We start from the raw sequence: 17262 nt of genomic DNA on the forward strand, positions 1-17262 counted from the left end.
TCACTAAGATTAAATATTTGCACTTTGGAAATATCATCTCAAAATCATCTGTACTACAGCTGATGTGCTGCTAAAACCCTCATTTATGACTTTGTTATTGTAAGACTTGACTCTTGCTTAACAAGTCAGACTCCCAATTCCATCTTCTGTAAACATGAGGCCATCTAAGAACAATGACGAAATTTTTAAAATTCGATGTGAATCAAAGCTGAAGATTCAGTGCTCTCTACTAAATATAAAGATGGGTGTTTTCAGAGGAAACTGCTCCCCTTCCTCGACAAGCAGGAAAACCCAATGGTTCACACCGCAAACAGTCACCTAAGAGACTACCCATGAGTTTTAACACCGAAACTACCCCTAGCCCACTAAACAATCAGAGACCTGTCGCTCTGAAAGATGGTGATGATGAGAAGCTTGGCGGATATGATTTTAGGGATTACGGGAAGGGGTGTGGGGCATGGGAAACAGAAGTAATAGGGAGTGAGGCTACACACCTGTCCCACCTCCTTTTCCCATTTGTTCCTAGTTTGAAACAATGGGAGACCCTCACAAAACAGTCAGCAAACTTTTGTGGTTTCTCTGTGGAGGAGGCAGCTATGAAGGTAGAAAGTAGGGTTGGTGCAGGCTGAAGACCTTAATTAAACATTGAATGGCTTTTTAAAAATATTAATCAATTTAATTGTGATTGCTGGTCGAGTGATACTACCAATATGACACTGTCTCCTGTTATATGTCAAAAATCACATGACACTGTGTTGTAGTCCAACAGGTTTATTTGAAAACATAAATAAACCTGTTGGACTATTACCTGGTGTTGTGTGATTTTTGACTTTGTCCAGCCCAGTCCAATACCGGCACCTCCACATCATGGATTCCCTTATATGGTCATAGCTGGGGAACGTTATCCAATGACATTCCCACCTAGAACTTAATTGCTGAAGTGGTAGGAAAGTGACAGTTAGAACTTGCCAGCTCACTTGCCATTCTTGTCTCTTCCTCCCCCATGGATCCTAGGGGGACACAAATCCGGTCTGAAGTAAGACAACGTAAACTTCATAGAGAAGAAAAGACTTATATATTTATAACTCCTTTCATGAGCTCAGGGTTTCCACTCTTGTAATGTATGAAACAGGGCTTATGCCCGAAACGTCGAATTTCCTATTCCTTGGATGCTGCCTAACCTGCTGTGCTTTAACCAGCAACACATTTTCAGCTCTGAAACATAGCAGCCAATTTGTGCCTAGAAAGCTCCCAGAAACACCAATGAGATAATTAAGAAATAAATTCTTTTTGGCCTAATGATGTTTGGGGGAGAAATATTGGATAAACCTTTTGATCTTCTTCTGAATAGTGCAGTCAGATCTTTCACATCTAGCAAAAAAGACAGACAGAGGTGAGATAAAAAGATGTCAAATTATGTATTTGTTTTCTTATTCATTGAAGATTTCATTTCTCATGGAGTCTCTTATCTTTAAAATCCAAGTTGGGCATTTTTTGAACTGACTCGCTCTTTGATATTGTGTTTCCTACAACTATTATAAGTGTCTGGAATTTTTCTCCACAATAGTTTTTCTTCATGCATTTAAAGCTTCTGTCATTAACCTAATTGCTATTAAACACTTTACTATTAGCATGTGTGTCTTCAAGCTGCCAAGGCCCTAAACATTGGAATTCCTTCCATAAATCTCTCTCACTTCCTTTGAGATCTTCCTTTAAATTTATCTCATTAACCAGGCTTTTGGACCATCTGTACTGACCCATCTCCTTATGTGGCTGAGTGTCAAATCTTGTTCATCAAAATTCCTTTGCATGCATCAAAATGTTTTAGCACATGAAATGCATCAAACAAACATCAAGTTTTGTTGTTGTGCTCTGATTACAACTCATGGTGCAATACCTGTGATTTAACTAATGGTTTTATCGAAAGGCTAGTTATACGATCACTTATAGAGGTTGCTGTCAGGCAGTGGTACCTTCCTCACTCCAAGAATTCAGCCTTATGCCATGATTATCCCAGGCTACCCTGCTTTTATATTTCATGCTTCTGAATTGAACATCGACATTGCAAGTTTCATTAGCTGCAGTGTGATTAATGAGATATAAGCAAGCAAACACACCAGAAGTTCAAAACTCATTGGATAGCTGCTGAGTTGAAGTTTCTCTGGATTTTCCTCACAGGTGCCTAGACAGACATGTTCTTGAGACTTAGACTAAGATGTGTACTCAAGTACGAAAGCACAGGAGTACAGTAAAATGTTTTCAATATTACCACACACGGCACCATCTTAGGTATAAGTACCTAGGTACAAAAAGTTAAGAAGTCGGTAGAAATAAATAAATAATGAAGTTAAAACTTAAACATTATAGTCACCCTTAGTATAATGTAAGAAAGCAAAAAATAAAGTTAAAAGTTAAAAATCAGAGTACTTTTTAGTTGAAAAATAATGAAATAAAACTAATAGCCCAACCATTGTAGTCTTTCTTATTAGCTACAAGCCCACAATGGATGTCTCCTCCATCAAAGCATACCGAACATCCACCAACTTTGTTTAATTCTGTACAGTCCTAAACAGAAAACTGGGACTATATTTCCTTCCCCCATATATTCTCCTACCTGTTTCTCCTAGTGTTCCCACTCCTGCACTGTTGTCCAATTCAGTTGTTAATTGCTGCTCCTCTAAGTTTGTGCTTTTTGCCATGTTCTCCTTTCTTTTCAAATTTAGTGCAACTATGACATAGACTTCATGGGCGAGATGGCCTCCTCAGGTGTTATAATGACTCTATGGTAATGCATACAGCGAATATTTGAAGAAAAGAACTCAAACTTGTTAAACCAATCTCGAGTGCTAGTTATAACAATTCCATTAGCATATTTGCATGAATGTCTTTTGATAATATTTTAACAATAGTCCATATGCATTGCAAACAAAAAGACTTTGTTTATCCAGTCATGAAAAGAATCTTGAACAAACATGTTCATGTATTTATTACTAGTATCAAGCACAGCTATTTCAATATTAAAGTAAAGATGAACTCATGACATAAAAACATGCACACAGATTATTAAATATGAAGACAAACACAATTTACTGAGATAAACATAGTAAGCTAATAGAACAAATCATGGAGGGTATTTGTATTGAACACAGAGGGAAATAGAAAATTGTAAACTATCCTTTATAAATGGCATTTCTATAATACATTCTGACAGCAAAATATATTCTGAATAATTCTTATTCTTTAATGTTTTAAAGGTCCTTTTATTATGTCTTCCCATGAGTAAGATTAAATACTACAAATACAATGTTACATACTGTGAACCAAACTAAAATATCTAATGCATTAAAACAAAGTCTGAAAGAAAACAGAAACTTGGCAAATGAAGACGATTAAGATCATTTTATACAGGGCAAAGTGGGGCTTGGGTAGACTTCAGCAATTTATTTTTGCACAACCATATCTCCAGTGTGAGATTATTCCTGTTTAATAATTAGGGAGGATTGGGGAGAAGAGTTTAAATCATGTTAGAGAAGGCAATAGACTTGGCACTAGATAGTTGCTTTCTCTACAGAGTAGTGATCCTTTGGAATATGCTGCCAGCTAGTACACTGACTCCTGACTCTCTGTGTTACCTTCAGGTGGGATGCTGGTGGTGTATGGTTCATAATGGCTTATGACTGGGAGCAGAGATTGTATTAGCTAGAAGGCAAATGTTTAGGGATAACACTCAATCACTACGATCATGGTGGCACAGTGGTTAGCCCTGCTGCCTCTCAGTGCCAGGAACCTGGGTTTGACTCCAGTCTCAGATGACTGTCTGTGTGGAGTTTGTACATTCTCCCCATGTCTGCTTGGGTTTCGTCTCACAGTTGAAAGATGTACAGGTTCGGTAGATTACCCATGCTAAATTGCCCATAGTGTCCAGGGATGTGCGAGTGAGTTAGCTATATGGTTACAGGGATAGGATAGGGGAATGGGTCTGGATGGGTGCTCCTTGTAGGGTTGTTGTGGACTTGATGGGCTAAATGGCCTGTTTCTACGCAGAATGGATTCTATGATGTTTTGGACTAATTTTCTCCTGTTAAGGTGGAAGAGTATTTTTGTTCCTTTTTGGCTGTGGATTTTATTCTCTCTCTCTGTTTTCCACAGGAGGTTAGATGATTAAAGGGAGTGGTGGTGGGGGGGGGGGGGGGGGTGTTGGTGGGGTAGCGGTGGTGAGGAGAAGAAAATTCTGTGAAGGTGGGGATGATCAAGAAAATGTTTAGTCAGGAGAGCCTGGACAATGAAGTGGAGGAATTGCCTACTCCATTGACATGTACAAGGCCGAAGGAATGCTTCTCTCCAGCAACGTCTCTCTGCACCTTTCCCAGAATTTGACTCTGGTGCCTAAAAATGTACCCTGTATCCTCACATGAGTAGGTGAGTGCAAAAACAAAACAAAACTTAAACAGGGGAAACATGGAGTTCTCCAAACTTCTTGTTAATCATCTGTTTGAAATACCAGGTCGCAGTGCAGCTTAAGGGAAGCTGATAGAGGCCATGAAGATTAACTTAGCCGAGCTTATGGAGTCATTGCACATGTAACATGACCATGCACAGGCCCTAGAGCAGTAGGAATCTTTCTTTTAGAAAATTGGTCATCAGCAGCTTGTCTCTAACCTTTCTGCATTCTCTCAACAGAAGGTTTCAACCCAAAGTTTGATTGATAGCCCCAGCAGAGGTGGTTCCTGCTTCTTCATTGTGGATGACAGATATTATATCATGTATAATACTTAATGTAAGACCAAATGATTTAGGAACAGAAGTGGGCCATTCAACCCATTGTCTCCTCTCTGCCATTCAATGAACTCATGGCTGATCTGAATCCTTAACTCTATTTTCCTGCCTTTTTCCCATAACACTTGAAGCACTTACTGATTAAAATTATGTCTGTCTTAACCTCAAATGTACTTAATACCTTACCCTTTACAACCCTTTGTAGTAACGAATTCCACAGAAGCACTATATTCTGAGACAATTAATTTCTCCCCATTTCTATCCTCCACCAATCCATGGGTGAAAAAAAATTAGCTTTAAATCCCGAAGATCTCTTGACTAAGGGGAACATCTGCTTTCTATTCACTGTGGTCATTCACCCCATCATTTTATACATCTCAATCAGGTCCCCCCAAACCTCTATACATGCTAATACACTTAAATTTAATACTATTAAAAGGCTTAAATGTGTGGTATGTTATGAAATATTTTCTGAAAATCAAATTTAATCCAGCCACTGCTTTCCCTATCTAGTTTTTTTTACCTCTAAAGAATTCAAATGATTTGTCAGGCATGGTTTGTCATCTCTTGTTGATTTAAAAATTTTTCCCATCCTCTGATAAATGGTTAACCTTTGCCACGTTGTATGCTTTTTCATGCAATATGATACTGTCCTCAATTTGCCTTCTTAACTATTGTCAGTTTATCACCTCTCTAGCATCCTTCTTTCTTATTGGGATATATTTTTGTCGTAAGGCATGATCTTTTTTTTATCCTCAACTGTTTTTGCTTTGAATTCCTTTCCTGGGCAACTCCAGTTAACACTGCTCTCATTTCTTTATAATTTCATTTCAAGTTTAACAGAAAACTTTCCCTCCAAAGTTTCTCCCCCTCAAACTGCTAAATTCTACATCATGTTTTGCTCACTGTTTTCTGGGGGATCTTTTACACTAACATCATTTATAAAGTTAAAAATCACACAACACCAGGTTATAGTCCAACAGGTTTAATTGGAAGCACACTAACCCCCTGTGTTCTCTGTCTATGACCTGATGTTTAGATTAATTCTAATCTAAAAAGTGAGATAACAGAGTTTTACATAAATTTGCTCAAAAATTGCATACATTCATGTAGAACACTGAGCTCAAAAACTGCATGAATTTATGTAAAACTCTGTTATCTCACTTTTTAGATTAGAATCAATCAAAACAGGTCATAGACAGAGAACACAGGGGGCTAACACCTTCAACATATGAGGTAAAGACAATGACTGCAGATGCTGGAAGCCAGATTCTGGATTAGTGGTGCTGGAAGAGCACAGCAGTTCAGGCAGCATCCAAAGTGCAGCAAAATCAACATATTGTCTAGCTGTCACCACTGTTAACAGCTAACCTGAGAATGCAACTTCAAAAAAAAGGGTTTTGTGATTTACACATGAAAGAAGTGAAACTATCACTGTATTCTAACAGATGAAAGACTTAACAGACAATCAATTTTTCAATGTATAATTTCAGTTACATCACACTGCAATTTTTCGCTGTAAATTCTGTGTTACGATCGAGCCCTCGACAATCACCTGATGAAGGAGCGTCGCTCCGAAAGCTAGTGTGCTTCCAATTAAACTTGTTGGACTATAACCTGGTGTTGTGTGATTTTTAACTTTGTACACCACAGTCCAACACCGGCATCTCCAAATCATCATTTATTAAACTTGTCTCATTACACATCTCCAGATCCGAAATAGCCTAATCCAGAACATACTGTCCTGGGAAACTATCCCTAGTACACTGAATGATTGACTACATCTGCCAGCCTGACTATCCCAATCTACATGAAGGTTAAAGCCACGCATGATTAATATTCTGCCTCTTTTACATAACTCCTTATCATCTGATCTATCTCTTCTCCCATGTAGCTGCTGATACAGGCTTGTAAACCACTCTGACCAGTGTCGCCTTTCCCTTTTTATTTCCTACCACAATCCATATGGAGTTTACACCTCCCATTCCAAGACCATTTCTTGCTATTGTACTTATTCCATCCTGTACTTAGAAAACTACCCAGTCACCCTTTTCTTCCCGTCTGTCCATTCGAAAAGTCACACCAGTGTCTGGTTCCCAGTAATTTATAGCCATTACAGAGGCATGGCTACAATATCAGACCCATTGATCTAGATTTGTGCAGTTAATTTATTTATTTTATTCTGAATACTAAGTGCAGTCAAGTAAAGAGCCATTCATTTCAGTTTTTTTGTCATTTTTTTCCCCTTCTGACCTGTTGTTTTTCTCTGTTTGTATCTGCTGTTCCTTCTTGTTCCACTCTGGCTATTGTTATCCAAATAGCTGCCCTGTAATTCTACCATATACTATTGTTTTATACGCCAGTATTTATCCCACGTCAAGCCCTCCTCCCCCTATCTAATTAATTTAAAGCCCTCTCTACAGCCTGTGTTATTCCATTCACAATGGAATATAGTTCAGGTGAAGCCTGAACCATCAGAACAGATTAGATTAGACTTACAGTGTGGAAACAGGGCCTTCGGCCCAACAAGTCCACACCGACCCGCCGAAGCGCAACCCACCCATACCCCTACATTTGCCCCTTACCTAACACTACGGGCAATTTAGCATGGCCAATTCACCTGACCCACACATCTTTGTACTGTGGGAGGAAACCGGAGCACCCGGAGGAAACCCACGCTGACACGGGGAGAACGTGCAAACTCCACACTGTCAGTCGCCTGAGTCGGGAATTGAACCCGGGTCTAAGGCGCTGTGAGGCAGCAGTGCTAACCACTGTGCCACCCAACAGCTTCATTCTAAATCAGCATTTCTGTCAGAACCCCTTGAACTGCAAGCCTTTCCACCCACATCCATACTTGAGACTGTAATTTAACTCCTTAACTTGATTTACTCTGTTACATGTGGATCTAAATGCAATGGAGACATTATTACCTTGGAGATACTGCTAATTTAGCTTGTAACTGCAAGTTTGTGAAGGTTTGTAGCTCAGGTTGAGGTTTAGGGTGTAGGTTTGCTCGCTGAGCAGTAGGTTTGATATCCAGACGTTTCATTACCTGGCTAGGTAACATCATCAGTGGCACCTCCAAGTGAAGCAAAGCTGTTGTCTCCTGCTTTCTATTTATATGTTTGTCCTGGATGGGATTCCTGGGGTTTGTGGTGATATCATTTCCTGTTCGTTTTCCGAGGGATTGATAGGTGGTATCTAGATCGATGTGTTTGTTTATGGCGTTGTGGTTGGAGTGCCAGGCCTCTAGGAATTCTGTGGCATGTCTTTGCTTAGCCTGTCCCAGGATAGATGTTGTCCCAGTCGAAATGGTGGTTTTTTTCATCCGTGTGTAGGGCTACGAGGGAGAGAGGGTCGTGTCTTTTTGTGGCTAGCTGGTGTTTGTGTATCCTGGTGGCTAACTTGCTTCCTGTTTGTCCTGCGTAGTGTTTGTGGCAGTCCTTGCATGGAATTTAATAGACGACGTTGGTTTTGTCTATGGGTTGTACTGGGTCTTTTAAGTTTGTTAGTTTTTGTTTGGGAGTGTTGGTGGGTTTGTGTGCTACTAGGATTCTGAGGGGTCTTAGTAGTCTGGCTGTCATTTCTGAAACTTCTTTGATGTATGGTAAGGTGGTTAGGGTTTCTGGCTGTGTTTGGTCTGCTTGTCGTGGTTTGTTTTTGAGGAATCTGCGGACTGAATTTTTTGAGTATCCGTCCAGGAATGCGAGTTTGTTGTCGGTTTCTTCCTCCTTGGTGAACTTTATGTCTGTGAGGGTGTTGTTGGTGATGTTAAATGTCTCTTCATGAAGCTAGTGGACCTGTGCCTCACCACCCACTTCACCTTCAACAACATAGTCTACAAACAAACCAACGGCATACCCGTGGGATCTCCGCTATCAGGATTCATAGCAGAAGCGGTAAGCAAAGACTAGAACAAACAGCCCTTCTAACCATCAAACCAAAAATCTGGGTCTGCTACTTAGATGACACCCTTGTCATCACAAAACGAAACAAGATAGAAAAGACATTTAACATCACCAACGACACCCTCACAGGCATAAAGTTCACGGAAGAAAAAACCGACGACACCAAACTCGCATTCCTGGACGTCGCAGTTGAAAGAAAGGACAATGGAGAACTACAAACCTGCGTATACAGAAAACTGACAAACATTGACCAAATACTCATCTACACCAGCAACCATCCCAACACACACAAACGAATCTGTATCAGAACACTATTCCAATGAGCCACCACACACTGCAGCACAGACGAACTTCGGAAAACAGAGGAGAACCACCTATACGATGTATTCAAGAAGAACGGATACTCAAAAAATACAGTCCGCAGATTCCTCAAGAACAAACCACAACAAGCAGACCAAACACAGCCAGAAACCCTAACCACCTTACCATACATCAAAGAAGTTTCAGAAATGACAGCCAGACTACTAAGACCCCTCGGAATCCTAGTAGCACACAAACCAACCAACACCCTCAAACAAAAACTAACAAACTTAAAAGACCCAGTACAACCCATGGACAAAACCAACGTCATCTATAAAATTCCATGCAAGGACTGCCACAAACACTACGTGGGACAAACAGGAAGAAAGTTAGCCACCAGGATACACAAACACCAGCTAGCCACAAAAAGACACGACCCTCTCTCCCTCGTAGCCCTACACATGGATGAAAAAACCACCATATCGACTGGGACAACACATCTATCCTGGGACAGGCTGGGAAAAGACATGCCAGAGAATTCCTAGAGGCCTAGCACTCCAACCACAACGCCATAAACAAACACATCGATCTAGATACCATCTATCGACCCCTCAGAAAACGAACAGGAAATGACATCACCACAAACCCCAGGAACCCTGTCCAGGACAAACATATAAATAGAAAGCAGGAGACAACAGCTTTGCTTCACTTGGAGGTCACCACTGATGATGTTACCTAGCCAGGTAATGAAACATCTGGATATCAAACCTACCGCTCAGCAAGCAAACCTACACCTTAGCTTGTAACTGTCCAAATTCTTTCAAGTCTTACCAATGTGGATGGCATCAACTGTCCCCTACCCCTTCCACTCTAACTTTCGTTCCTGCTGGAAGAAAATATCCTGAACCCTGAAATTGGGCAGAAAACACAGACTTCCAAACTTTTGCTCATGGCTGCAAAGAAGAGTACCTATCCCCCTAACTAGACTGTCTCCTAATACACCTACATTTCTATTTCCATCTATCAATTAAATGATACTTTGTACCAAGATGGTGTGATCATTTCCTTCATTCTACCCGATGTCCCCATACTTGTCCACACAGCTTGCAAGAACCTCAATACTTGTTGAATAATTGCAGCGGACAAGGGTCCTTAATTGGCAACCCCTTGGGTCCTCATCCATGCTTCGTCTGCCATCATATCCTCCTTTCCTGATCACAGACTCATTCCTGTTCTGAGGAATGTAACCAACTGTTGAAGCAAAGTGTCCAATTAGCTTTCTCCTTCCCTGGTATGGAGGAATATCTGCAGCTTGGATTCCACCTCCTCAACTGAGATATGAAGTTCCTTAAGCCATTGACTATGGATGTTTTTGCTCTAGTGTCCAGCAACATTGACATAAAAAGCAGCACACATCACTTATCCTGGACTTGATTTAACTTATAAATGAGTAACTCTAGACTCCCTTCCCTTTACACTTTGCTGAAATGATATTTCATGTTTATAAAGCAAAAGCACCAGTATTAAATTACTACTTAACCAGCTGTTTTTAAGAAAAGCCAGAGGAGAAACAGTGGAGACCTTATTTTATTTTAAAGACTAAAAATATTCACCAGTCCTTCTCACCAATCAGCTTCTTTCCTGCATTGGCTATGGTTCATGATACCATTTACTTGATTGTCTTGCGAGAGTAGAGTAGTGAGCCAAGAACGTACAAACAAGGAATAACAGTAGGCCCCTCAGCACACCATTCAGTAAGATCATGCTGATCTGAAAGAATTTGAGTTAGCTTAATTGTCACATGTATTCAAATGGATATAGTGAAATCATAGAAAGTCTTATAATATGTACAGTGTGGCTGTCCATTAGGGCCCATCAGTCTACACCAACCCTCTGAAGAGTAATCCTCCTAGACTCATTCCCCTATCCTATTACTCTACATTTACCCCAACTAACGCACCTAACCTACACATCCCTGGACACTATGGACAATTTAGCATGGCCAATTCACCTAACCTGCACATCTTTGGATTGTGGCATGAAATCCACACAGACCCAGGGAGAGAGTACAAACTCCCAATCAGACAGTTGCTTGATTGTGGGAAGAAATTGGAGCACCCGGGGGAATGTTTACAAGCCGCACAATAGGGCACCATCGAAGGTACAAAGGTACCTGGAACAAAAAAAATAAGAAAAATAAAGAAATAAGAAGTTCAAATTAACAGTCCTTGCTGGCCCAACCTCCAGAAACTGAAAGAGAGATCTCTATCGCCTCATCTGTGCTGGACTGACCAACATAGGAGTCTCCCCACGTTGGACACTATCTCATCATCAGTAGACCCACCTCATTAACACCATTGAACCTGCACTCACTCCACAACCAGGAGTCCCCAGCTCCACTGCTGCCTTCATGACGACAGGAGTCCCTGTTCTGGGCCCGAAGCAACCAGGAATCCCTGTCTCCACTGCCAGGCCAGGCAGCTGCTGTGTCCAGTGTCCCACTTTGGCTGCAGATGGCATCTTCTGGCTCTGCCATCTTATAGAGGTAGGTCAACTGACATCTGCGAAGAGAGAGAGAGAGAGAGAGAGAACAGAAAAGGTGAGCTAAATTACGACCCACATTATCGCAAACTTTCCCCTTTCTTCATATCTGAAACAAAATGTAAGGTGTGGTTTTGGGAGAGTAGCACTCTCAACTTTCTATTGAATAACCATGGGTTTAAAAGCTATTGCTGAGACTTAAGAACTGAATCCAAATTGGAATTACACTCTTTCAACATGGACATTAAATTGTAGCCCTGTCTATCAATTCATGTACATGGAAAAGATCTCATGGTACTATTTTGAAAACAGCCAGGGAATAAATGCGTGTATCCCAATCATCATTTATCCCTCAACCAACATTGTGAAAACAAATCAGTCATTCTCATGCTGCTGATTGTAGAGGTTTGCAGGATCACATTGGCTGCTGTATTACTGACATAACAACCATACCTGCACTTTGAAAAGATGGCTGAGAAATGTTTTGGGTTATCTTGAGATAGAGAAATGCGCTGTACAAATGGAAATGATTTTGTTCTTTTCTACAAATTTTCAGCATCACCAATATTTTGTTTTCTGTTCAAACCCATCGACTGTTCATTGACTGGGCCAGAGGAAGTGAGTCAATACTTTCTTTTGGCGCTATAGCTAGTAATTGGTTTTTTTCCAATATCTCCATTTATTGCTCTGATGAAATCAACAGCAATTCACTTAACAGTTGTTTCAGATATATAGTACCAGTTAAGATAAATTGTGTATGCTTGAGAAACAACATCTATAAAATACAGTAGTTTGCTTAACTGTTTCCTACAATGATCATTGATAACTCATATAAATATGCAGCTGCCTATGTCTACATTCTTACATTGGAGAAAGGGCTGACTTCATTTGTGAGGTTTTGTTCGAGTTACTTAGTTCTTGTAGGTTTCATCAAAGGCTGTCTCCAACTGCCTCACCTTCCCCCCTGCCCCACCCCCCACCCTTATTTTTGCTCTTAGCCACTCAAAATGACACTATCATGATGCACAGTTTTCCCAACTCATAAAAGAGTAAACAAACCTTTCATTACAAATTGAATGATGCTTGACTTTAAGCTTTTTTAATCCTGTCTTCAATTTTGGCATTTGACTAATAAAGATTCAAAGAAGTGAAAATCAAGTCACAAAAAATGACTTTTAATAATAATTCAATGATGTTTTTTAAAACTTGTTTAACTGAAGGCATGTTTACACTATTGCTTTGCAAGCACTTGGGCGAGGTGAAAGAGGAGATTTGGCACCAGTGTGAGATTTGGCAAGCAACAGGCTGCTGATTGGTTTGTGGAATTGTTACCAGTTGTGGATGTGAAAGGTCATCAGCCTGACAACAACTCTCTGATTGGCTCCTGGATAGCTGAACGGTTTATGGGTGTGATCGGTTTGTTGAGAACCCTTTGGACCTCTGGAAGAGAGGGAGAGGTGGTGTCTCTCTCCAGTAACATTCTTGAATCTGATGAAAGCCAGTTCGAGTTGTCTTACCGTTTCTGCTTTTAACCAATAAGATAGAAACCATACAGTTTGTGAATTGGTCAATCTGTGCCTCCTCCAAATAAGTGGAGGAGCCGGTTTTGGACTGGGGTGGACAAAGTTAAAAATCGCACAACACCAGGTTATAATCCAATAGGTTGATTTGGAAGCACCAGTTTTCGGAGCGCTGCTCCTTCATCAGGTGGTTGTGGAGCAGGGCCATAAGACACAGAATTTATAGCAAAAGATTACAGTGTCATGCTGACTTAACAACAATCTAGGTTTGTTCAATGTATCATTTCAGTTGCATGACACAGTAATCTTTTGTTATAAATTCCGTGTCTTTGGTCCTGCTCCACAGCTACCTGATGAAGGAGCAGAGTTCTAAAGGTTAGTGCTTCCAAATAAACCTGTTGGACTATAACCTGGTGTTGTGTGATTTTTAACTTTGTACTCCAAAGAAGTGAGAGAACCTGAAGGAAGAGATCAGAGAACGGGAGGACTTGAGAAAGAAAGAGAACAGTCCATCAAATTTTGAGGACTGCTTCCTCAAGTTCTTTTTTCCCTCCACGGAAAATGCCAATAGTTTTGTCCATCTGTATGCATGCATGGTGAGGGAGTGGCTTTGGGAAGGTGGTTAGAGTTTTAACTAGCAGAGTCATATGTTGACAGGCGATAGTTGTTTAGTTGTGGTTAGAATCTGCTTATTTGTAATAAATGAAAGTTGCTATTAAGTACAAAAACCTGGTCTGAATTTTCCGTTAACACATATCTAGCAGACAAGTAAAATTGGGGATTCAGTCTATTTTGATTTGTTTTTTTATCTTGTGACACCTTTGAGAATATAGCATCTTGATTTCCAGTGCAATACAGGTGAAGCATAACATTACTAACATTCTCTTTTCTGACCAGTTTAGATAGCAAAGCTTAAAGCAGTAAATTTAAACACATAAATGAGCAAATGGTTTACTGTACAATGGATTACTGGTGAAAATGCTGCCTCAAACATAAACAGAAACATTAATTGGCTCCTCAACGGCTACTACTAAGGTAAATTATGAGTTAAGTCTATCATCCAGAGTTTTCCATTTTTGCATCTCTTTTGCCCCCTTCATTGGCGACCATGGCATCAGGCACACAGGATCCCTGCTCTCGCAACTCCCTCTCTACATCCATCGCTTTCTTCAAGGCAAGGTGAACGATATCTCAACAATAGGCCAGTGAAAGCTGAAACAGCAGGTTGAGTGAAATACAAAAGGAGTATGAACATTTTTGAAAGTCTATCCATGTATATTTACCCATCCGTAGCATGGGGAGATGGTGATGCCACATCAATGTCAGTGTTAGTAATCCAAATAACTTTCTACTGCACTTTTAAAGTTGAAGAGCTTGAAACATCTGTTAAGATCTTACAGCAGCAACTAATGGAATATGAGTTCAACAAAAACAATCTGGCATTAAAAGCATGTCCCAGTAATGATGACCATGAAAACTATCTTGTTCATTGACATCCTTTAGGGAAGGGAATTTGCCATCCTTATCTGACCTGGCCTACATGTGGCTGCAGATCCATGTTAATATGGTGAACTGCTCTCCAAAATGGCTGAGTAAGGTATTCAACTCAAATGGTAATCAGGGATGGGCAACAAACCACTGATGTCCACATGCCATGGAAGAATAAAAAAGATGTTTCTTCCAAAGGCCTGTCACAATCCAGTTAAATGATGACTCTTTTCCAGATCACGTCTCTCAGCAGTTCAATGCTGGTACATTTTCATGAACTCTGAGTGAACAACTGGTGCATGTGGTAAAGCTTGAGATACACAAGCCCCTAGACAACCTGCCCAACAGCTGAAAGCAAGAATTTTGTAGGCTCATTTATATTAACATGTTGGTGCCAAGCACATTTCAAAACATTAAACCCAACTATGACCACCTCCTCCCACAATGCCACCATTCCCAAACAAGATATATTATTCTCCTTCAATGTGCTGGTAGTCTAATTACAGCCCCTGAATTAACTTTCTGCAGCACTTTAAATGTCAAAGAGCAAAAATTGCCTGACATTCATAAACTAAGTGTGATTCACAAGCATGACATACATCATCTGATCACATCAATTAGATTACAGCCTTGTAATCACTCTCTGACTGTGTGTTCTATCTAGCCATATGTCAAAGCAACCAATTGACATTTCAACCAGACACCATGGAAAGGGATTAAGTTGTCCACATTAGACAGCCTGCCGTTAATTAAAAATAAAGTTTGGCGTTGTATTGATGATCTGTCACTTGATAGCAGTGTAATATTTAGTGAGTGTGTGGTACACATTTATGAAATGTGGATGAAAAAAAGAACTAAATAAAATCTTTAATGCAGCATTCAATTCAACATTATACTTCCGAAAATTGAATGCATTTTTTAACTGCATTCACAGATCAAACATTATTCTTTGTCACTCATTATCCCATGCAGTTTAAATTTATGAAAGCATGGTCAAATTAATTTCTAATATTCTGCACAAATGGAATTACTCTAAGTTTGGCACGGATAAGGATATCATAAACCTATCAGTGATATTAGTATTTGAATCCTTAACATTTCATTCTCCATTTAAACAACTGAATTAACCCATGTATTCCAAAAAAAAAGAATGCTTTTATTAAAAGATTGCAGTGGCAGACTCCATACAGATCAGTCACTGTAAATTTCTAAGTGTTTCATTTTGGAAGCCAAAGTTCCATGGTCTCTGGAGAGTGTCAATATTTTTGCCTTTTATGAAGAGGTTTCTTTGATGATGACCTTCTTGACTTGGCAGTTTTTTTTTATATATTTAGGTCACATCACCTTCTCCCTTGTAGATCACAATGCAGGTTTTTTTTAAACACATCACACAACTATTTTTATCTTTTAGCAACACACTTTCTTGTCCAATTGTCTTCAACTTTGTTTCAATGCATCCTAGTTTCTCTTGGCTATTTCTACTCAATGAAAGTTCTTCTCTTTTTTTTCTGTTCCTTCTTTCTTTCTTCTACTGATCTGCTCATGGGGTTTTCAGTCCTGTTTGAAAAATAATGTCCAATCACATTTCATAGAGCTTTCATTTGTTGCTGCTCCCAATGTTCAGAGTATCTACGGCTGGCATAGATTATCCCTCTGTGAGGGGTGGATTGGAGAATCAGAAAATAGTAAAGAACTCTTGGGACGTTATAAATTCCATGGCACTATTTTGACAAAGAATAAGAGAGTTCTTCCCAATGTCCATCTATCCCTCAATCAATATCACAGGAACAGAATATCTGCCCATTAATATAATACCATGTGTGGGAGCTTTCTGTGTCTAAATTGATTACTGCGTGTTCCTATATTATAACAGTATTAACACTTAACAATGAAGTGTTTTGAAATACCTTGAGATTATAAACAGGGCTACAGAATCATGATTCTTTCTTCATTCATGCTATAAAACATTCTCCAAATTCAGGAATGCACTGGTTCAGCTATTCCAGGATTCTGGAAGTCTAATGCGAAACTCTCCCTCTTCAGTGTCTTCCCTTGACGGACTAACTTTGAGTAATCCGACTAACTGAAATTCTCCATCAATGTTATGGGTTTGATTAAAGGTTTTAAAAACATGTCCCTTTATTAACATTAAGAAGATACATCCTTTTTCTAATTATTTTTCCAATAATGTTCAAGTATTTTGACTTGTTACTAAGAATGTTCAACAAAGGGTTCTTAATAATGAGAATGACAGAAAAAACAATGGAAATATGTTTTAAGTTATTACATACAATGAAAAAAAATTCCCTCTGAGAAAGCTCAGAGAAACTTTGAATACTCCAGTTTAACTGAGTGACTCCATTCAGCCCATCTATCTTTTACAAGATACAAGTCAGGAGTGTAATGAAATACTTTTCACTTGCCTGGTTGAGTGCAGTTCCTTATTCACTAAAGGTACTTGGCATCATCCAGGACAAAGCAGCCCACTTGATTGACACTGCACGTGCTACCTTAAAGATTCACTTCCTCTACCACCAAAGCACATGGCGGTGGTATGTACCATCTACAAGATGCAATTGCAGCAACTCACCAGAGTTCCTTCGAGAACCCCTTCCAAACTGTAAGATCTGACACTGAGAAAAATGAGGGAAGCAGATGCGTAGAAACACTGTTAACGATTTGACTCAGTATGTGCAGAATGTGAATCTTTGCCAAGAGTAGAGAGA

The sequence above is a fragment of the Hemiscyllium ocellatum genome, chromosome 6 (genome assembly GCF_020745735.1).
Source record: "Hemiscyllium ocellatum isolate sHemOce1 chromosome 6, sHemOce1.pat.X.cur, whole genome shotgun sequence".
NCBI classification, from domain to species: domain Eukaryota; kingdom Metazoa; phylum Chordata; class Chondrichthyes; order Orectolobiformes; family Hemiscylliidae; genus Hemiscyllium; species Hemiscyllium ocellatum.